The sequence below is a fragment of the Panicum virgatum genome, chromosome 3K, assembly GCF_016808335.1.
Source record: "Panicum virgatum strain AP13 chromosome 3K, P.virgatum_v5, whole genome shotgun sequence".
NCBI classification, from domain to species: Eukaryota; Viridiplantae; Streptophyta; class Magnoliopsida; order Poales; family Poaceae; genus Panicum; species Panicum virgatum.
In genome coordinates this window covers 35,600,041-35,623,176 of record NC_053138.1, presented here as the reverse complement: position 1 = coordinate 35,623,176, position 23,136 = coordinate 35,600,041, and the positions used below count along the sequence as shown (strand labels likewise).

The following is a 23,136-nucleotide window of genomic DNA, read 5'->3' as shown; positions in this document are numbered from 1 at the left end:
GATGGAGTGATTATAGCTAGGTTTGTCCAGATCAAATGTCAATGACATTTGCAGAATAGAGTACCTTTTCTGTCATAAAACACTGCATACCTTTTCGTACAACTCTTCATTCTCAGCAGAATTCAGTGATAAGCTCTTCAGGAGAATTAAAATCATGAGTCCAAACAGGAACTAAAGTAAGTGGTGCACTTCATGTGTTAATTTATATGTCCAAATTCGAATCACGAGTGGTCCACAGTTCTTTGGAAAGACTGAAAAAAATAAGAGGCAACTTACTCTGTTGATGTCCGCAGCTGCTCGTGCACCATATCTTTCTGCATGTTATAGTCAGTAAAAATGGTAGTCAAGATGAACAAGGGTACTGAAGCAAAGCATATGATACATGAGTGATGATGTGGCGAAGATAACTAAACCTGTAAAACATTAGGCAAATTGAGCCTCTAAGCAAGATGCGTAGCAATTGTTGATTTTCTAGTATAGGCAGTTCCACACACCAATTACTAGTGGTACTCTTTGATGATGGAACCTGCATGCAGTCAGGGATAAGCGCAGCAGAAACATGTTATTTGAATGCCGCTGAAGTAAGAGATAAGAAGAATTTGCTTAAAGTACTAGGCATAGGCGCATAGTAGAGTACCTTGTCATCATTTTATAGCGATTTATATAGTCCTCCCCATATCCATGTTTCTCCATAAGTTGTGGAAGAAAGGAAGAGAAGTTGGGGTTATCAGTTGAGAAAGTAGCATGCAGCAGGTATTCCTTCCCCGGAACAGGAAGGTGCCTTACCTTGAATAGATTAGCCTCTAGATCACTCTAGGAACTGCAAAATGGTGAAGTCCAGGAGTTGAAAAGAGGATGAGCCGACAAGATTATTAGAAGGCTAGCATGAAAACAGGATAGATGGTGGGGAGGTGCAACATGCATAGCATGACCATGACAGCACAGCAGAATGAGAGGGGCATAAAGGTGATGAGAAACAAGGTATAGTGATATTCCATACACATCAAGCAGGCTGTTGCCGACAAGCAGCTTCTTGAGCCCAAGGGTGTAACATCTCGAAAATACGCCCAAATAAATCACCCGCTAAAAATATTATTTTCCAAAATCTTTTTTGTCGCTGAGCTCAAATCATTCCAAATTCTCTCCTGTCCGAGCTCCTGATTCCCCAAAATCTTTTTCCGATGATCCGCTGTTCCGACACCCGAATTCAATCCCCGTCCTTGTGTTCCCCTTTTCCTCGTTCCGTGTGCGAGTCGCTTCCGACTGACGCAGCTGCGCGCGCGTGGCCGACCGCCGCTGCGAATCCCGCCGACAGCTCTCTCTCTTTCTCTCTCTCTCTCCATTTTTCTTTTTCCCTTTTTCTTTTTCTTTTTTTTTCCTTTTCTCTTTTCTTTTTCTCCTTCCTTCCCTTTCTTCCTTCTCCCTCCTCCTCCTTCCTCCCACACGTGACATGAGCAGAGCAGCTCGGCGCCGGCCATCGCCCCCACAAGCGGCCCCCTCTGCCTACCCTCCCTGCGCAGCCATGCCCCCTTGCCCGCCTCGACATGCGCGCGCCCAAGCAGTAGCAGCAGAGCTCGTACGGAGCCGAGCTCTCGTGCAGCACGCCGCCGCGCGGCACCTCGCCGTTGGCCGCCGCACCACCCCTGGGCACCGCCCCCCCTCCACTTGCCCACTTGTCGTCCTTCTCTGCGCCGCCCGTCACCTCGTCGTCGCCTCCGAGCACCACCGCGCCACTCCACAACAACGAAGCAAGCCCCACCTCCGTTAATCGCCGTCCTTCAAAGCTCACCGGCCGGCCACCGCGGCCCCTCCTCCTCGCCCCAGCCCGGCCTATAAATACCCCTCCCCGCTGCTCCCCACCACCACCAAGACCACCTCCACCACCGCGCGCCCCCTCCATCGCCCCGCAGCGCCGCCAACAGAGCAACCGCCGGCCACCTCCGCCCACCACCGTGGGCAGGCCGCCTTGGGCCGCCTTTGCGCAAGGTGAGGGCGGGAATCGATTCCCCGCGCCTCCCTCTCCGTTTTCCCCTTCTTCCCGAGAGCCGCCAAGCCCCTAGGGCCGCCAGCCCCTAGCGCCGCCGCCCCCATGCGCCCTCCCCTGTTTCGGTCGACAGGAGGAAGAAGAAGGGGCAATTTTGCCCCTAGGCCCCTCCCTTCCTCTCTATTCTTTTAAGAACCCTCCCCTCCTATGTCCATTTCCAAATAAACCCTACATGTTTCCCTATTTAGGAAATAACCCCTGTACCATATAAAAATAATTCCAGTTAGACCCCTGCCCATTTTTAGAATAGCCTAGATATTTTCTATAATTCTAATCAAGTCCTTGCCATCCCAAAAATAATTACAAAGAAGCCCTCTCTTATTTCTTTTAATGAATAAGCCCCTCCACTATATAAAATATTTATGAGTAGGTCCCTACCTAATTCCCAGAGTAGCCCGAACCTTTTCCAAAATTCTATTCAAGTCCTGCCACTCCCAGAAATAATTACAAATGGGCCCCTGGATCCTTGTTTAGCCCCTAAACCCCTCTTCGGCCTATCATTTCATGCGCCAAAAATCCTCTGTTTGCCCCAAAACTTTACACGCCATTTCTAACATAATTTCGGCCATGCCATTAAGAAATCTCCCAAAAATATCCTTTCTACCATCATTTCTTAAGTTATTCCTGATTCGAGCTCAACGATTAAACCTTTATTTCTTTTTCTTTATTGTGTGTTTGTTTGTGTGCGCCGTAGATCATGGTGTGAACGAGGGAGAACCCGTCGACGAGTAGTACCACGAGCAGGTGTGCGAGGATCAGTACCGCGACCCCGAAACCGAAGGACGGTACCTCGATCAGGACCTCTTGGAAGGCTTTGAAGACGGCAAGTTCAATCTCATCCTTTGATTGCATATTTTGACCCAGTTTTATAAACACAACCTATTGGCCTGTTTTGCAAAATTGTATATATTTTTACTGCTGAAAACATGGTTGGATAGACACCCCTTGATTTGTTATAACCATTACTGGACCACCTAGATTAATGTCTAAATATGATTTATTCTATTTGGATGTTGATCGCTGCTAGAGCGCCGCTTAGGACCCGGTACTCGTTTTATTACACTCTAAAATGGTTGTAACATGCTATATAAAAAGGAAAATGCGTGAGTATTGAGAAAACGGAAATTGGGTTATAAAGAATAAAATGTTAGGATAGGATGGATGAATGGCATTCCCTGGGTGTATTGTCATGCGTTGGAGGCTCGTACCATTGTGGTAGAGCAAGGAGGTTGGGAGATAGCCATCCTGTCACAATTAAGGACCGAGTTGATGTGTCATCTTGCCTGACTCAACTATCGTACAAACAACTCGACCGTTGTATGTGGGAACGGCATAGCATAAACTGCACTAGTTAGTCTTATAGCCATTAGGAGAGCTGAGAGCAACGGGTGACCAAGGAGAAGGGATAAGGTCGTGGTGACTTATGCCCCAGTTAAACCTCGGTGTCAGGTCAATCACCCCTTGGTGGAGCCCGTGTTGCCTAGTCAGATCTAGCTAAGGAGGGTAATGGCTTTGATGGGATCTACACCGACACTAAGGTGATCGTGTTGTAGTACCCCACTTGTGGGTAAAGTTGCACACCTCTGCAGAGTGTAAAACCTATTCGAATAGCCATGCTCACGATATTGAGCGGGTTACGGTTTGGTCACACAACTAGACTTTTGTGAGGGATGTTTTCACAGTGTGAGTTGTTTTGGAAGATGTCCGGCAGTTGTGCCGTGAGCTACTGTGGATGAGGAGTCCAGTAGCATTAAAACTTGGATTCTTTGTGTAGGATCAACCCCACTCATGATTCGGTTAAGAAGGAACCGCTTTTAGAAAATCTTTTCAAAACAAAACCCCTGCATGTGTAAAATCTAGCTTTACCACAAATAAACCTCAGCCCTATCTTTGATTTATCCTGTGCATATCTGTGTTACCGCGTCCGTGGATGGGGTTGGACTTGTTGAGTACTTTTGTACTCACCCGATATATTTTTTGTTGTTTTTCTCCAGAAGAAGATCTAGACTTTGTTGTTGAAGACGTCGAGTAGAGGTTGCGTCCGAACCCCAACCTTGCCTGTGGTGTTGGCCCTCTGCAAGATGATTCTGCTAGTGCATCACTCTGAGCCAGAGCTGGAGACTGTCTGGGGCATGCTCTGGTGTATCACCGTAGCTATTTTATTACTTATTATCATTTGTATCGAGTGTCCGCCTCCTCGGAGGTTTGTACGATGACTGTATCATCTGTTGAATAAATGTGTTATCAGCCTCCTGAGACTGATATTTGTATCACATTTGAGTCTCTACTTATGTGGGGACGCTTCAGGTGGTATCAGAGCCATAGGTTGGCCGTAGGACGTGACCCCTAGGATCGAAACCCTTTTTCTAAGCCTTTCCACATTAGAACTTTCCTTGCTTAATCCTTTTTCCACACAAATACTCACCACTGACTCTTGCCTGTTCTAGATGGCTGAGGAAGGATGGACCCAGGGCCTTTGCCCAGCTTCACCTGGCTTCCCCAGCCTTTTGATCAATGCCCTGGAGAGCCTTGGTGTTTCGGAATGCCCAAGGTACTACAGCAAGGAGTACGAGCACCATGGTACCCTTCGCTGCAGGGTGATCCTGGTCATCGCCAAAAGTGATCGCTACCTCGACATCCAGCCATGGCGAGTGACCACCACTGGGTTTAGGTACCAAGACACCTATCCCATGGTCGTCAGGAAGGCGCTCCGTTATCTGTGTCAGATTTTCGAGGAACATCTCGCCCCCACACCAATGAGGATCTTTTCTCCGGCCATCAGAACCCCAGTTTGGGAGGATCGCATGAGAAGCCTAGAACGGCGCCGCCATGAAGAGGACCCCTTGTACCAAGTGGCTACTTACCTAGCCTCCTTGGATCAGATCTTTGACGAGCAAGCCAGCATCATGAGGGTGCAGACCCATCGGGCCGAGCAAGCAGAGCTCGCAATAAGAATGCATCAAATCCGGGTGGCTCAAGCCGAGGCAAGAGCCGCAGCCGCGGTCAGTAGTGAAGCGGTTGCCCAAGAGAGCCTCAGGCAGGCTCGGGACCTGCGTATACAAGAATGGACTAGAAGTGGAACGCCAGTCCCGGCAATTGGAGAAATCCATGTCCTACTTGGTACGCCCATCATGGGATGGGGACCACTTTTTGGGACCCCACAAGCCCCACCCGAGAACCCTGAAGGGCCTACTGACGCTATTGAAGGAGAATCTGCTGAGCACCCCTGGAAAATGGAGACCTAGAGAACGGCGAGCAAGGAGTGCTCATTCCCCTGGAGGATGTTAGTTCTCTTCCAAGGGGAGAACCCACTCAAGCCAATGAGTCCGCCTAAGTGCTAGTGACCGTCAAGGGATGAAGCTGCGTGGTCCGAAGTTAGGGTTGTGCCCCCTTCTTTTGGAGTTGTGTACCCCGGTGTAGTACGCATTTTGGCCATGCCCCAGTGTTGTACCCCCCTTGCAGTAATGAAGTTGTTTGTGCTTGTTGCTTGCTAGTCTGTGTGTTTGTTGTTAGTGGGTGTGCCTTCGGCAGGAGGTGGATTCTGTCTTTTCAAAAATACGAACTAAATAACTTAAACATCACTTAATCCTAATTCCAATCTCACAAAAACTCTATCCAATCTACAGATGGCTTCCCGGCACGATTCAAGAGCCTCCCATAGTTGGAACTCTGCAGCCCCTGGCGCAGGAGGACTGCAAAATGGGCACAGACAAGACCCTCTCAGAGAATAGGAAGTGAACTAGGATGAAGGAGAAGTGCCACTGCCACCACCTCCACCTGTCGGAGACCTGGCACAGGCAATAAACAATCAGACCCTCATACTGGAAGCCCTGGCTAATGCCATCATCAATAAGCGGCCACGAGAGCAGACCATGAATGACAAGCTGACAGCTTTCCTGAGAACCAAGCCACCCACTTTTGCCGGATCTAGCAACCCCTTGGAGGCAGATGACTAGCTTCGTGTAATCGAAAGAAAGCTCGACCCATTCGAATGCCAAGACGAGACAAAGTTCTTCTGGCAGCTCACCAACTCACAGGAACTGCCTTAGCTTGGTGGGAGAATTAATGTGCCGCTGCTGAAGATGCCACCTCCATCACTTGGAACGAATTTGTGAAAGAGTTCCGTCGCTACCATATCCTTGCAGCCACCATAAAGCGCAAGGTGAATGAGTTCCGCACACTGCAGCAAGGGAGCATGTCTGTGGAAGAATACACCTACCAGTTCATGGAACTTGCCCGCTATGCACCAGAGGAAGTGGACAAGATGAAAAGAAGCAGGACATGTTCAAAAAGGGATTAAGCCTAGAATTTTCGGACCCTGCTTACCCCTCAGATATGTCCCCGTCGGCAACAACAAGGTCAACAACAACAGCCAGCAGCCTTATGGACGAGCCCGCGTCAACCACATCAACGCGCAGGAGGCTCGGGGTGCACAAGGAGTGGTGCTTGGTGAGTTTCTAGTCAGCTCAACTCTGGCAACAGTATTATTTGATTCTGGAGCATCACACTCATTTATGTTGTCAAGCTTTGTGGATAAACATAAAATACCTACAGTACTACTAAAAACACCCCTATTAACCCGGACGCCTGGAGGTGACATCAAGTGTCAACTAGGTTGTTTACGGGTAAGGATCAATTTAAGTGGGGTAGAATTTCTAGCAGACCTAGTAGTACTTAAGTCTAAGGGAATAGACATTATCCTTGGAATGGACTGGTTAAGCCTACACAATGGCCTCATAGGTTGTGCTGACAAGGTAGTACACCTAACCAACTCAGATGGGATACAATTAACTTGCCATACCCGGGGAAGTGGACCAGACCCATTGGTTTTCAGTATGGATGGGAAATCCCTAGAAGGAGTTCCAGTTGTGAACGAGTACCCTGATATTTTCCCGGAAGAACTCCCCGGAATGCCACTAGACAGAGATATAGAGTTTGTCATAGATTTTATCCCCGGGACCTCTCCTATTGCCAAGAGACCCTATAGGATGGCAGCCTCAGAACTAGCAGAGTTGAAGAAACAACTAGAAGAGTTACAATGAAGTGGTTTTATCAGGCCTAGTTCATCCCCGTGGGGAGCCCCAGTCCTGTTTGTCAAGAAGAAGGATGGGAGTATGAGGTTGTGTGTAGATTATCGTGCACTGAATGAGGTTACCATCAAGAATAAGTACCCCCTCCCCAGGATTGATGATCTTTTTGATCAGCTAAAAGGAGCCAAGTACTTCTCCAAGATTGATCTGAGGTCAGGATATTATCATCTCAAAATTAAGGAAAGTGACATCTCAAAGACAGCTTTTGTCACCCGTTATGGGCAGTTTGAGTTTGCTGTGATGTCATTTGGACTCACTAATGCACCTGCTTATTTCATGAACCTCATGAACAAGGTATTTATGGACGAGTTGGATAAGTTTATCATAGACTTTATTGACGACATACTCATCTACTCCAAAAGTGCTGAAGAGCATGAGCAACACCTTAGAGTGGTCCTGGAAAAGCTAAGAGCACATAAGCTATATGCCAAGTTCAGCAAGTGTGAATTTTGGCTCGAGAAAGTAGCCTTTCTTAGTCATATTCTGACCGTAGAAGGAGTAGCAGTCGACCCCGAGAAGGTTGAGGCAGTTTCCAATTGGCAGCATCCGACCAATGTTAGTGAAATCAGAAGCTTTCTTGCATTAGCTGGGTATTATCGGAGGTTCACTGAAGGATTCTCCAAGATAGCCCGGCCAATGACAGAGCTACTTAAGAAGGAAAAGAAGTTTGTTTGGACGGAGTCTTGCGAAAGGAGTTTCCAGGAATTGAAGAGAAGATTGACAACCGCCCCAGTACTAATCCTACTAGATATTCATCTGGATTTTGTCATTTATTGTGACGCATCACGACAAGGATTGGATTGTGTACTGATGCAAGACGGGAAGGTAGTAGCTTATGCCTCCCGACAGCTCAGGCCTCATGAGCAGAATTACACAACACATGATCTAGAGTAGTTTGCAGCCGTAGTGCATGCCCTTAAGATTTGGAGACATTACTTGATTGGAAATAAGTGCGAGATTTACACCGACCATAAGAGTTTGAAGTATATCTTCACCCAGCCAGATTTGAACTTAAGGCAAAGGAGATGGCTGGAATTGGTTAAGAATTATAATCTGGAAATCTATTACCACCCCGGCAAAGCTAACGTGGTAGCCGATGCCTCAAGCCGGAAATCTTATGGACCCAAGGATGCCCATCTACAAGAGAAAATGGCACGATTGAATGTGCACATTGTCCCTCGAGGCACCAGCCACAAGCTGAGTGTCCGACCTGCCCTGGAGGACAGAATTAGAAAAGCCCAAGGATCATACAAGGATTTAATGAGAATCCGCAAACATACCGGAGAAAACAAAGCACCGGATTACTGAGTAGACGAAAAAGGAACCTTGTGGTACAAGAATATAATCTGTGTGCCCAAAGAAGGGGACTTCCGGCAAATGATTATGGATGAGGCTCATAACCCGGCATATTCTATTCACCCAGGGTCCACCAAAATGTATTCTGATTTAAAACAAAAGTATTGGTGGAATGGAATGAAGTCGGACATTGCCTAGTTCATGGCCCATTGCGACACATGTCAAAATATCAAAACTGAGCATCAGAAGCTAGCAGGATTACTGCAACCCCTACCTATCCCAGTTTGGAAATGGGACGAGATAGGAATGGATTTTGTGGTAGGATTGCCCAAGACCCAGAAAGGTTATGATTCCATTTGGGTAATAGTGGACCGGCTCACCAAAGTCGCTCACTTCGTACCCGTACGGACCAACTATGGAGGAGAAAAGCTAGCCCAGCTCTATGTGAATAACATAGTAAAGTTGCATGGTGTGCCCAGCAAAATCGTTTCAAATAGAGGGACCCAATTTACCTCTAAGTTTTGGAAAAGCCTGCATAAAGCCATGGGCACAAAGTTGGATTTTAGTTCGGCCTATCACCCGTAGACTGATGGACAGACTGAAAGGGTAAACCCGATTATGGAGGATATGCTAAGAGCTTGCGTCCTTACCTATGGTAAGGATTGGGAAAGGAGTTTGCCCTATGCTGAGTTTTCATACAACAAAAACAACCAAGCAAGCTTGGGCATGTCGCCTTTTGAGGCTCTTTATGGAAGAAACTGTAGAACCCCTTTGATGTGGTCAGAAGTAGGGGAACGTACTTTAACCGGACTAGCTCTCATAAGTCACCCGTTAAAAATATTATTTTCCAAAATCTTTTTCGTCGCTGAGCTCAAATCATTCCAAATTCTCTTCTGTCTGAGCTCCTAATTACCCGAAATCTTTTTCCGATGATCCGCCGTTCCAAAACCCAAATTCAATCCCCGTCCTTGTGTTCCCCTTTTCCTCATTCCGCGTGCGAGTCGCTTCCGACTGATGCCGCAGCGCGCGCGTGGCCGACAGCCGCCGCGAATCCCGCCGACAGCTCTCTTTCTTTCTCTCTCTCTCTCTCCATTTTTCTTTTCCCTTTTCCTTTTCCTTTTTTTCCTTTTCTCTTTTCTTTTTCTCCCTCCTTCCCTTTCTTCCTTCTCCCTCCTCCTCCTTCCTCCCACGTGCGGCACGAGAAGAGCAGCTCGGCGCCGGCAATCACCCCCACCAACGGTCCCCTCTGCCTACCCTCCCTGTGCAGCCGTGCCCCCTTGCCTGCCTCGACGCGCACGTGCCCAAGTAGTAGCAGCAGAGCTCACACGGAGCTGAGCTCTCGTGTAGCACGCCGCCGCGCGGCACCTCGCCGTTGGCCGCCGCACCACCCCTGGGCACCGCCCCCCTCCACTTGCCCACTTGCCGTCCTTCTCTGAGCCGCCCGTCACCTCGCCGTCACCTCCGAGCACCACCGTGCCGCTCCACGACATCGAAGCAAGCCCCACCTCCGTTAATCACTATCCTTCGAAGCTCACCGGCCGGCCACCGCGGCCCCTCCTCCTCGCCCCAGCCCGGCCTATAAATACCCCTCCCCGCTGCTCCCCACCACCACCAAGACCACCTCCACCAACGCGTGCCCCCTCCCTCACCCCGCAGCGCCGCCAACAGAGCAGCTGCTGGCCACCTCCGCCCGCCGCCATGGGCAGGCCGCCTCGGGCCGCCTCCGCGCAAGGTGAGGGCGGGAATCAATTCCCCGCGCCTCCCTCTCCGTTTTCCCCTTCTTCCCGAGCGCCGCCAAGCCCCCAGGGCCGCCAGCCCCAAGCGCCGCCGCCCCCCATGCGTCCTCCCCTGTTTCGGTCGACAGGAGGAAGAAGAAGGGGCAATTTTCCCCCAAGGCCCCTCCCTTCCTCTCTATTCTTTTAGGAACCCTTCCCCTCCTATGTCCTTTTCCAAATAAACCCTCCATGTTTCCCTATTTAGGAAATAACCCCTGTACCATATAAAATTAATTCCAGTTATACCCCTGCCCATTTTTAGAATAGCCCAAATATTTTCAAAAATTCCAATCAAGTCCTTGCCATCCCCAAAATAATTACAAAGAGGCCCTCTCTTATTTCTTTTAATGAATAAGCCCCTCCACTATATAAAATATTTATGAGTAGGTCCCTGCCCAATTTCCAGAGTAGCCCGAACCTTTTCCAAAATTCTATTCAAGTCTTGCCACTCCCAGAAATAATTACAAATGGGCCCCCGGATCCTTGTTTAGCCCCTAAACCCCTCTTCGGCCTATCATTTCATGCGCCAAAAATCCTCCGTTTGCCCCGAAACTTTACCATGCCATTTCTAACATAATTCCGGCTATGCCATTAAGAAATCTCCCAAAAATATCCTTTCTACCATTGTTTCTTAAGTTATTCCTGATTCGAGCTCGACGATAAAACCTTTATTGTGTGTTTGTTTGTGTGCACCGTAGATCACGGTGTGAACGAGGGAGAACCTATCGACGAGCAGTACCGCGAGCAGGTGTGTGAGGATCAGTACCGTGACCCCGAACCTGAAGGATAGTACCTTTATCAGGGCCTCCTGGAAGGCTTTGAAGACGGCAAGTTCAATCTCATCCTTTGATTGCATATTTTGACCCAGTTTTATAAACACAACCTATTTGCCTGTTTTACAAAATTTCATATGTTTTTACTGCTGAAAATATGGTTGGATAGCCACCCCTTGATTTGTTATAACCATTCCTTGACCACCTAGATTAATGTCTAAATATGATTTATTCTATTTGGATGTTGATCGCTACTAGAGCGCCGCTTAGGACCCGGTACTCATTTTATTACACTCTAAAATGGTTGCAACATGCTCTATAAAAAGGAAAATGCGTGAGTATTGAGAAAAGGGAAATTGGGTTATAAAGAATAAAATATTAGGATAGGATGGATGAATGGCATTCCCTGGGTGGATTGTCATGTGTTGGAGGCTCGTACCATTGTGGTAGAGCAAGGAGGTTGGGAGATAGCAATCATGTCACAATTAAGGACCGAGTTGATGTGTCATCTTGCCTGACTCAACTATCGTGCAAACCACTCGACCGTTGTATGTGGCAACGGCTTAGCATAAACCCCACTAGTTAGTCTGATAGCCATCAGGAGAGCTGAGAGCAACGGGTGACCAAGGAGAAGGGATAAGGTCATGGTGACTTATGCCCCAGTTAAACCTTGGTGTTAGGTCAATGGCCCCTTGGTGGAGCCCGTGTTGGCTAGTCAGATCTAGCTAAGGTGCGTAATGGCTTTGATGGGATCTGCACCGACACTAAGGTGATCGTGCTGTGGTACCCCACTTGTGGGTAAAGTTGCACACCTCTGCAGAGTGTAAAACCTATTCGAATAGCCGTGCTCACGGTATTGAGTGGGTTACGGTTTGGTCACACAACTAGACTTTTGGGAGGGATGTTTTCACATTGTGAGTTGTTTTGGAAGATGTCCAGCTGTTGTGCCATGAGCTACTGCAGATGAGGAGTCCGGTAGCATTAAAACTTGGATCCTTTGTGTAGGATCAACCCCACTCATGATTCGGTTAAGAAGGAACCGATTTAAGAAAATCTTTTCAAAACTAAACCCCTGCATGTGTAAAATCTAGCTTTATCACAAATAAACCTCAGCCCTATCCTTGATTTATCCTGTGCATATCTGTGTTACCCCCTCCGTGGATGGGGTTGGACTTGTTGAGTACATTTGTACTCACCTGATATATTTTTGTTGTTTTTCTCCAGAAGAAGATCCAGACTTTGTTGTTGAAGACATTGAGTAGAGGTTGCTTCCGAACCCCAACCTTGCCTATGGTGTTGGCCCTCTGCAAGATGATTATGCTAGCGCATCATTCTGAGCCTGAGCTGGTGACTGTCTAGGTCGTTCTCTGGTGTATCACCGTAGCTATTTTATTACTTATTATCATTTGTATCGAGTGTCCGCCTCCTCGGAGGTTTGTACGGTGACTGTACCATCTGTTGAATAAATGTGTTATCAGCCTCCTGGGATTGATATTTGTATCACATTATAGTCTCTACTTATGTGGGGACGCTTCAAAGGGCGATCTTGATGGTGACATGATTAGGAATCTACATGTATGACAAGTAATATGTGTTGTGTTAAAACAAACAAAGAGGGGCAATGGATTGATTGATAGAAAGAGTTAATAAGAAACAAGAGAGAGAGAGAGAGAGAGAGAGGAAAGATTGGACCTTTGTGACGATGAGCATCCTGCTGAGGAAGAACCTGGAGAGGACGTAGTAGTGGTCGGCATTCTCCCTGAGCCAGACCTTGACCTTGACGAAGTCGTACTTGGAGGAGGCATTGTGATATGACCACGTCGACCACACCACCAAGTAACATGTTACAACTTCCAATTCAAGTTACACCAACTCAAGTATCACCTAAAACGACACCAGCCCAACTCTTTGATGGACCAATTACACGAAGCCGAGCTAAGAAACCACAACAAGAGGTGAACGCGCTATTTTGTGAAATTCATTTTAATATTAATGAGAATTATATACTGCCTAAGTCATGTGTATTTCTATTGCTCAGGTTCACCAAGGAGGATGGCAAGAATACAAAAGGAGAAGAATATAGAGAAAGACCACGATCGAACCCGACAAGTCCTGCAGAACAGTCTAAAAGAAGCAGTCATAACTTTTGATTCCCAAAAGGTATAATGGTCAATGAGGACATTTTGGAAAGCTTATCAAGTCTAATTTCCAGTACCATTCAAAAGGTGTACTTAAAATTACCCACTAATGAGATTCGAGTACTTAACTGAAGACTGGTCAGAAGGTCAACAGTCTACTAAAAGTTTAACTTCCCATGCAAAACTGTACCACTATACAATGTTTCATGGTGCATTGCTGCACATGGTGTGTAAACTTATCAAGTTAAGTTTTCAAAGCAACAAACCTCATGTCATTTGGACTTCCCAATAGAGAGTTATGACTGACTTGGTGGAGACTGCACAGAAGACCATCAGCCATCTGAGGCTCTTCGGGATTTCTGTTCGTGGAGACTCTTGAGCTACTATAACCCTAGAAACTCTAAGATACATTCACGCCTAACAAGGAGGGTTGTTCCTTGTATAAATACCATGTATCTCAGAGATTGAACGAGACTTTGAGAATGAAATAGAACCCCTTTTGTTCAGCTGTGTGCTAACAAAATTTAGAGAGTGATCTCTAACCCTTTGCTCTTGTGATTTCCTTCGCGGGATTGCAGAAGTGGCGGCTTGATCTGCTCCCAATTGGTGCTCCTACTCCCTTCAGGGTTTGCCTTGTTTGATTGTAGGTTGTGTTGGTTGGTTCTTTGAGAGTGTGGTTGGGCGAATCCTCGATTCTGGTTGCCAGTCAAAGACGGTGGTTGGCTTTGAGTTTTATTTGCTAGGTGGCTCTAGTTATCGCTGCTTGCAACAAGTTATCTTGCTGTTCTACAGCTAGATACATTGTGAAGATCGGGACCCCGTGATGTATCATCTGGTATCAAAGCTTTCGTTGCCATGGTAGGATTCTTTATCCTTAGCTACATATAATTTTACCTTCGTCCTATCTACCAGAAAGCCAAAAAAAATATGTCATAGCATTTGTTACAATCTATTTTTCTAGTGAGTTTGATTAAGTTTTAGTCCACTAGAGTCTTTGTTTAGCTACTGATCATATCATCATTTGCGTGTCCTTTTGTGCCTTTCCATATATCTGAAAATTCCCACAAAAAAAGTAAACTGATTCTATCCTTTGCGTAAACTTTTTATCCTGTCAAGATAGTTGTTGGTTATACTTGGTTTTATCATTCTGAATTTGTGCAAGTGTTATATTTGGTCTTGTTCAGTATAGTCCAAAAAAATAGAGAGTAAAAAAATAAGAAGAAAGAAAGTTGCAAAAAAATGTGTTGAGAAAGTTGCAAAACAAAGAGACGGATCAGATTATTGTATGCACAAGTGCTGAAAGTTTTCATATCAAGTTGTACAACCAGTCTGCTATCGCTGTTGGTGTGAAATTTTGATTGGGTTTGATTGCAACACTTGCATCCCAATCATATTCCTTGTTTGCATCAACTCTGGAATTTTTCTTTGTGCGTGTGTGTGATCCATTTATATCTCTCATATCTTGTGGTCAGCACTAGGCAAATAACTTCTAGTTTGGATTGTTACTTATCTTTACAGCAACTAGAATTCAAATTGTTTTCCTTGTGTAATGCTCCCCACCAAGCTCCACATACAAGCCGTCATAATCGGTACCTCGGTCTTGAATTTGCCTAACCATCACTTTTTGTTTCCACCACACATTTGTATCTCTGTAACCCGTAGGGAATTCATAAGAGCTTTGGTTGGTAAGAGAAGAGAGGTTGTGAGATTCCACATATTTTTTTTACCCTATTCCACATATATTGTTGCTTTGTACTTACTGATTGTACAGGAAGATGTTTGGTCAACCTGAGATTGACGATTGTGTAACCATGACACAATTCAATGAGTTGAGGCAAAGCATGGAAGAAAGGCAGGAGAGGTTGACCCAAGATCTCCACGCTCTTATGGCTGAAATTAGAGGACGTAGCCAATGTCAACATAACGCAAGTAACCTTGGTGATGATGGTGAAGAAAGTGCAGGAGCTGTTGCTAGAAGAAGAAGAGAACAAGGAAGGACGAACTGAGGTGCTGCACATGATAGAAGAAGGGGACAAGGTCGAAGACATAGTGACAATGATGAATCTGAAAATGTGGATGATGATAATCATTCCCAATATCGTTTTGGTCGCCGACATCATAGAGGTGGAAACCATGAGGAGAGGAAAATTAAAGAGTTGCAGAAAGATGCAATTTCACGATGCATTAGCTTGTACAAAGACAGTGCTACATGGTTACATGCTGATTCCAAGCCCAAAGTGCCATTGATTGTTGGAAGTAAACAAGCATCATTTCCATTCAAGAAGAAAATTTCTGCTATTGCATCACCAAGTATGAGTGACAAATCTATTCAAAGTCAAGTTGAAAATGTTCTACCTGATATAAGATTGATGGTTCCACTAAAACTGTTGGTGTTTCATTGCCATTGGAAGTTGGCAAAGTTGGTTGTTCCACTGCGACCATTGCTGGTCAATGTTCACATGAAAAGTTCATGAATGAAAATGCTCATGCACTTGCTTCACCAAATATTCATGTGCAAGTTGTGCAGCAAACCCCATGTGAGAATGAGAGCCACATAGCCAAATTGAGTGCGAGTGAAAATAAAAGCAAGTTGTGTGATCCCACAAAATGTGACATTAAGAGCATCCATAATGAGAGTGAGAGATATACACCACACAAAAAGAGAGAGCTTTATTGCAAGATGTGCGAGGATGTTTATGAATCTAACCCACTCATCCCTACTTCTAGTGTTGTCTTTCAAAGTGTGCAGATTTGCAAGGACATTGAGCAAGAGATGTTTGCTCATCACTCCACACCACTTGATCAGAGAAGTGAGAAGATTGCTGATGTCCCAAATCAATTTGTTGCTGCCACAAACATGAAGCTCGAAGATGGAGGTAAAAATTCAGAAGTTCAATCCAATGTACAATCACCAAAACTAAAAGGTAATAAAAATAATTCAGATCTGAATTATCAAGGACACATGGTGAATAATTATGATGAAACATCTTCTTTAATTCCAACCGAATTTATTCGGAATCGTTGTGCTGATTCAATTCAATCGCAAATCAAGTGCTGAAATTTTGCAAAATAAAACCCATTGCTCTAGCATGCATAATTCTTGTCATGTTTTGATTGATCATTGTGATGATTTACATGATTGTAAACTTCATCATTTTCAGTTGATAACTCAAGCTGAATTATTTGCAAAGATATTAATGGGGACGTGGGTTCCCGATCTTCCGTCAGGTTCTGGATAGCTCTCGTTGTAGGCGGAGCGAGACACACCGATCCGGCTTCAGATCCTAAGACCCGAATCCAGCAATCTTAGCACCACAACTCCTTTGGTTATCAACCGTGTCACAACCCGGTTGACCTCGCCAAGAAGGCTAATCCCTGCAAGCGCAACGAAGAACACAAGCAAGAACTCGAAAGAACGCAGCTCAATTGAAGTGACTCCGCAGATGAAAGATTAATCTCAAGTTGGGGTCTCACAAACCGACACGGCGGCGAAACTGTTCTCGACAGAATAATCTAAGCAAAACCCCCAGTAACCTAATGGCGGCTGCTGTGTATAGAAGAGAGAGGCTAGGGGGGCGGCCAAGGGGGTGGCCGGGCAACCCTAGGGAGTACAAGGCCTTCGGGCCCAAAAACTGGCGTCGCTGCATCCAGGCAGATTCTGGTCGTCATGTTGTTTCGACGATTCCCGTCGACTCCGAGCGTATTTTGATATGGGATCAGTTGGGTTGGAAAGCTTATCTCCTTAGCTTTCCAACGATATATAGAACGCCCAAAACAGAGCCCGTATGTGGCCTGGGCGTCCGTTTTCGTGAGGCCTGCTCCTGCAGTCCGAACCGGACTCGCGAATAAATCGGACTTCAATGTGGATTGGGCTTTGAACTCTATCTTCACTTGGGCCTTGGTCATATGCATATTGGTCATGTCCTCATCATTCTCCCCTTCTTGGTTTTGAGTCGTCCTCGACTCAAAGTCGCTGATGCTTGCGGAAGTAGTTGTTCCCATTCTTGACATGATCCTGCGTTGCTCCCCTTCTTGAAATTGAACCTGTTGCGACAAAACAAACAAAGAAGAACAAGAGGAACTCTGCGTGATAGGATTAGTCTTAAAATAGCCCTCTTTTTCATCAAATTGTTGCATAGCAAAAGGAGATTTCAGATTTGAACACATATAAACACGATGCACCATGTACTCTCCTTTACAATTATAATTGCCAATAAAGTGATATGTACATCGAGATAACCATGGCAATCCAACACATTTAAATTTCTCCTCCAAACTACTAAGTGCACACAAAGTATCAAACTCTATATAACCCAAAGTATTTAAAGAAGACAACAATTTCCTTTCATCCTTTTCTGTAGCAATTGGAATCAAATGTTTATTTTTAGCATAAGTCTTTGGTTCCAAAATAAAAGGATCAGTTTCCTTCACAAGTTGTGGCACAGGGATAAACATAGAACTATCACACAACTCTTCTTTATCACAAAATTTAGTAGAATATTTATCATGTGACAAAGTCAATTCAGATTTGGTGTCCACTAAATGTTGCTCTATTATAGCATGAGTGGTGGACAATTTCAGCACATCAAGAGAGCTCTTACCTGAGACAATTACCTGTTCCTTCTCTATCACCTTGTCTTCTGTTTTAGATACATGCTGCAAAATATTAGGTCCAACAGAAGACAAAGCGATATCTTTAATTTGTACAAAATCAGATTTAGAGGAAGGCACTGTAACATCTGAAATAATCCATTCTTTTCTAAAAGGCTCATTCTTTCTTCTCTCTGCTCTTTCAAGATCGGCTTCTAAAATTTCAGTTGCGGTCATAGATTTAAGTGTAATTTTTCGTCCATTGTAATTGAAAGAATATCTATTAGCAACCTTTTTATGTACCACATCATTTATGTTAATCCATGGCGTTCCTAGCAATAATTGACATGCTTGCATGGGTACTATATCAAAATCAGCACTACTCTTGTAAAAACCAATGCTAAATTCAATATGTGCAATTTCAGTTACCTTAATCTTATCGTAAGAATTTACCCATCGCATGTAGTATGGATGTGGATGTGGCTTTGTGGTCAGACCAAGCTTCTCGACTAGCTCTAAACTTGCAAGGTTGGTGCAAGTCTCACCATCAATGATGACTCGGCAACGTCGTTCCATCACGGCAAAGAAAGTCTGGAACAAATTGTTGAATTGATTTTGCTCCACTTTCTCCATTTGAGAACTCAACACTCGTTGAGCAATCTCAGTGTTTCCTGACATTGTTAGTAAGTAGACAAGAGAAAATACAAAAGGTTATCCCTATCAACTACTATATGTGGATGTGGATGGTGGAAACACAATCTCGCACGTCTTACCCAGCTCTTACAAGTGTTCTTACCAATGCAAAGCAGAGGATGGTACAACCGGTGGCTGGTTCGTGATACCTGTGAGGAAGTGGTACCAAGATTGCAAGATCCTCTGGGTGTACTGATCTGAAGTAATATGTGGAGCTTCGGGGGGCTTTATTTAGTAGCAAGGATTAGCACAATTGAAAATCAGATAGCAAAAATTGAATAAATATCCAAAGTACTTATCAATGTTGCTGGCCTAAACGTGTTCCTAGAACTAGTTCAAGCAAGCAAGAGACATATACCAAGCACAAAGGACACAAAAGGATGCAAGCACTTCTGATTTTTTTTTCTTTTTTTTTTTTGCGGCTCTTTTTTATGCACTTGCCTTTTTCTTTCTTTCTTTTTCTATTCAAAAGTGCCACAAGAGCAAGAGACAACTCCACACTATCACAAAATTATTGTCTGTAAATTACAGATTTGCTACATAAACTTATACAGGCTGTTTGACAAATTTAGAGACCCCAAACACGAAAACTTACAACACGAAAGTTGTAGATACTCTTTTTCTCTTTCTTTTCAATATATGGAAAGTCTCTTTTGGATAAAGGAAGTAGAAGATATTGACCCCGAAATACAGACTACTCAGAAATTTCTGGGTAACCAACAGATTGGCTTCCAATACAGATTAGGCGCAGATAACTACGTTTTCTGGAATTCTCACAATTGATTAAGTTGTAGATAATTTCACAAGCTTTCCAGAAAGTACTAGAACACAAAAATCCGAGTTCGTATGTGAGAGATATCAACAAAATACCGAACTGGACAGAAACAAGTCTGAACCGGACGTGATGACGAGATGGAAAAGGACACGGTGACACGATGCAAAACTCAAACCAATCTAAGAACTCGATCTAAACCAGCAACAAGACCACGACTATGGACACAAACTCAATGATGCGGACTCCGATATCAAAATATGCAATGGCTTAAAAGGGCTAATGGGATGGGAAAACAGCACGAACACAAAATTTTCTAGGGCTTTTTGGTGGACTGTGGGACAATGGCGAAATTGATGAAACTAAAGATAGATGTGAAACCTGACAGTAAACCTGAGTCTCTGATTCTTGAGTGGATCCCCATCTTTTGATCGTGGTTCATCGTAGCTACGGGTGGAAGAATTATCTGGGTTTGCATTGCACTGTAAGCTGAATCCTTATATCTATCTTTGTGGGTTTCTTATGAGATATTGTGGTGCCAGCGGTTTCTATTGATCAGACCATTAAATATCTTCAAATTGATCTGTCCTCGTACGTGAGGCTTTTGTTTTGTGTTGAGGCTGTCGTTTTGATTATATTAATCCAGTAATTGCTACGAGATCACAAGGGATCCACACATATACTAGCTATACACTTCTTTTGGTATTCATTAAGATTCAAGATATTATTTCCTGCTGCCGTGAGAGTTTCTTTTCTAGTGACTGCGCACTGTGTTGGGCTGAATAATTTAATCACAATTATAATTGATCTGGAAGTCTTATTTAAGGTTGAAAGTGCCACTCCTAGTATAATCAGATTCCGAATCGCTCTGTTTATCACCAGCGAGGCCAACATATATATAGTTATTTACCTAGCTGTTATCTCTGGGAAACTGAAATTAAGAAAAGTGTTTTGTACCGTGAAAGATTGGGCAAACTCTTGGACAGCGTAGCCGTGTCCTTATCAGATATCTCCCACTGAATGTTTGTGTTACACCATGCTGGATAAACCTGTTGATATTAATAAAATGCATGAGAATGTTTCTATGATAACATCCATGAGATTTTTGAATAACACTCATAGCTGCAACTTTACATTCAATTTGATTGTTGAACATGTTGTTGATAAGTTACTTGTATGTGCGATGTGCATAACATGTGACAAGCTTGTTGATTTTAAGTTGAACATGCCGAATAACAAATCTTGTGAGCCATATTTTTCTGAGGTTGAGATGAATAAATTGTTTAATGCCTGTTGTTCGGAACCATTATTCTCCTTTTCATATTTTTCCCTGAAAGAAAGAGACCATGCAGAAAGTAGTGCAATTTCTGCACCCAAATTTTTTTGTCTACACCAGGGGGCAATGAGTTTGGAAGGTATACATCTAAATTCTAAACCTTTGAATAAATTGTGCAACAAGAAATTTTGTGACATAAGAAATGCTCCATTGCTAAATTTTGAAATGTTCAATGTTGCAACGATGAAATCTGAAATGTTGAATCAATTGTGTTGCTTGAAAGAAATTATTGTTCTCCCATCAACCATGTTGTTTGCAGTATTACAAACATCAAGGAAATTTAATCAAGATGAGACCATCTCAAGGACTTCAACAAGTACACTCAATATTGAACGTTCATATAAGGTGAAAGCTATATTTAACTCCAAATCTTATTGTTTTCCTTTAGCCAGTCTACTACTTGGTTTGTATGATTACAGGTTAAAGCATCTTGCTATACTCGAAGAAATAAATACAACCACAACTCCAAAGTTTTACTTCAGCTACAATAATGTTTATTAATAACCAAGATGATGACCATGGTGTTAGCAAAATGTTCAATGTTGTTGACTTGACACCATACTTCGGTCTGGAAGAATCAGAGTCGAGGATGACTCCTTTTCAAGGGGGGAGGATGATATGAACACATCGACCACACCAGCAAGTAACATATTACAACCTCAAATTCAAGCTACACCAACTCAAGTATCACCTACATCGACACCGGCCCAACTCTTTGAAGGACCAATTACGCGAAGCCGAGCTAAGAAACTACAACAAGAGGTGAACGCGCTACTTTGTGAAATTCATTTTAATATTAATGAAAATTATATACTGCCTAAGTTATGCACATTGCTATTGCTCAGGTTCACCAAGGAGGATGGCAAGAATACAAAAGGAGAAGAATATAGAGAAAGACCACGATCAAACCCGACCAGTCCTGCAAAATAGTCTAAAAGAAGCAGTCATAATTTTTCATTCCCAAAAGCTATAAAGGTCAATGTGGACATTTTGGAAAGCTTATAAATTCTACTTTCCAATACCACTCAAATTGAGTACTTTGAATTACCCACTAATGAGATTCGAGAACTTGACTGAAGACTGGTCAGAAGGTCAACAGTCTACTAGATGTTTAACTTCCCATGCAAAACTGTACCTCTGTACAATGTTTCATGGTGCATGCTTCATATGGTGTGAAGGCTTATCAAGTTCACTTTCCAACGCAACAAACACCATGTCGTTTGGACTTCCCAATAAAAAGTTATGACTGACTTGGTGGAGACTGCACAAAAGACCATCAGCCATGCGAGGCTCTTCGGGATTTCAGTTCGTGGAGACTCTTGAGCTACTATCACTCCAGAAACTCTAAGGTCCATTCACACCTAACAAGGAGGGTTGTTCATTGTATACATACCCTATGTATCTCAGAGATTGAACAAACTTTGAGAATGAAATAGAACCCCTTTTGTTCAGCTTTGTGCTAACAAAATTCAGAGAGTGATCTCTACCCCGTTGCTCTTGTTATTCCCTTCGCGGGATTGCAGAAGCGGCGGCTTCATCCGCTCCCAATTGGTGCTCGTACTCCCTTCAGGGTTCACGTTGATTGATTGTAGGCTATGTTGGTTGGTTCTTTGAGAGTGTGGTTGGACGAATCCTCGATTCATGTTGCCGGTAAAAAAAGGTGGTTGGCTTCGAGTTTTATTTGCCAGGTTGTACAAGTTATCATTGCTTGCAGCAAGTTATCCAGCTGTTCTACAGCTAGTTATCAAGAACAAGATCCTACATCGTGAAGATCGGGACCCCGTGATGTATCACATTGCGGGAGGGGAGCGCCTGCGTGGCAGAGGAATTGGCGGCATCACCGCGGTCGGACGGCGGGTCGGGATCGGCGAGTGCGGGTGATGGTGTTTGGCCCAGCTCCAACAGATGCTGCATCGCGCACGGTAGGGTGGGAGAATGGGATCGATGCGATGTGGTGGATCGATTGATCGGAGAAGAAGGGAGAGGAAGAGGAAGAATCCTTCTTTGCACGAGCCGATGACTACTTGCCTTTGCCTCTGCCTCTGCCTGGCTGCTTGGAGAAGCATAGTGGGCTGTGCCCCGACCTCTTGTCTTGTGTGATGGGCTGGGCCCAATAAAAGTACCAGCTCTCTTCCTTCTTCGTGCTCCCTATCTGTGATGGGCTGGGACTAATCAAATGTGACTCTTATAGTTTTTATTTATTATCAAACAAATAATAGTTTCTCAAAAAATGTCAAACAAATAATAAACATTTTATTAAATTTTTCTGCAACACAAATCAGAATTCAGAAATCTAAAAAGGAACAGGAAAGAAGATTCTTCCATGTGTTGGAACCTACTAGCAGGCTACACAATTTGTTTTTTTAAGAAACAGATGGCACTAGTTGTTGTACAGCAACAGCAATGCGAGCAGGGAAGAATCTTCTTTCCTATTCCTTTTTGGATTTCTGAATTCTGATTTGTGTCCCTGGAAAATTTAATGGAACGATTATTATTTGTTTGATTGTTTTTTGAGAAACTATTATTTGTTTGATAATAAATAAAAACTGTAAGTATCACATTTGATTAGTCGCAGCTCATCACAGATAGGGAGCACGAAGAAGGAAGAGAGTTGGTACTTTGATTAGGC

At 44.3% G+C, this 23,136-nt stretch overlaps 1 pseudogene; it reads right to left on the bottom strand.

Annotated features, from left to right (window-relative positions):
- LOC120700880 overlaps positions 1-22,421 on the bottom strand; it is a 146,231-nt pseudogene extending 123,810 nt beyond the window's left edge.
- Positions 22,422-23,136: the final 715 nt, after the last annotated feature.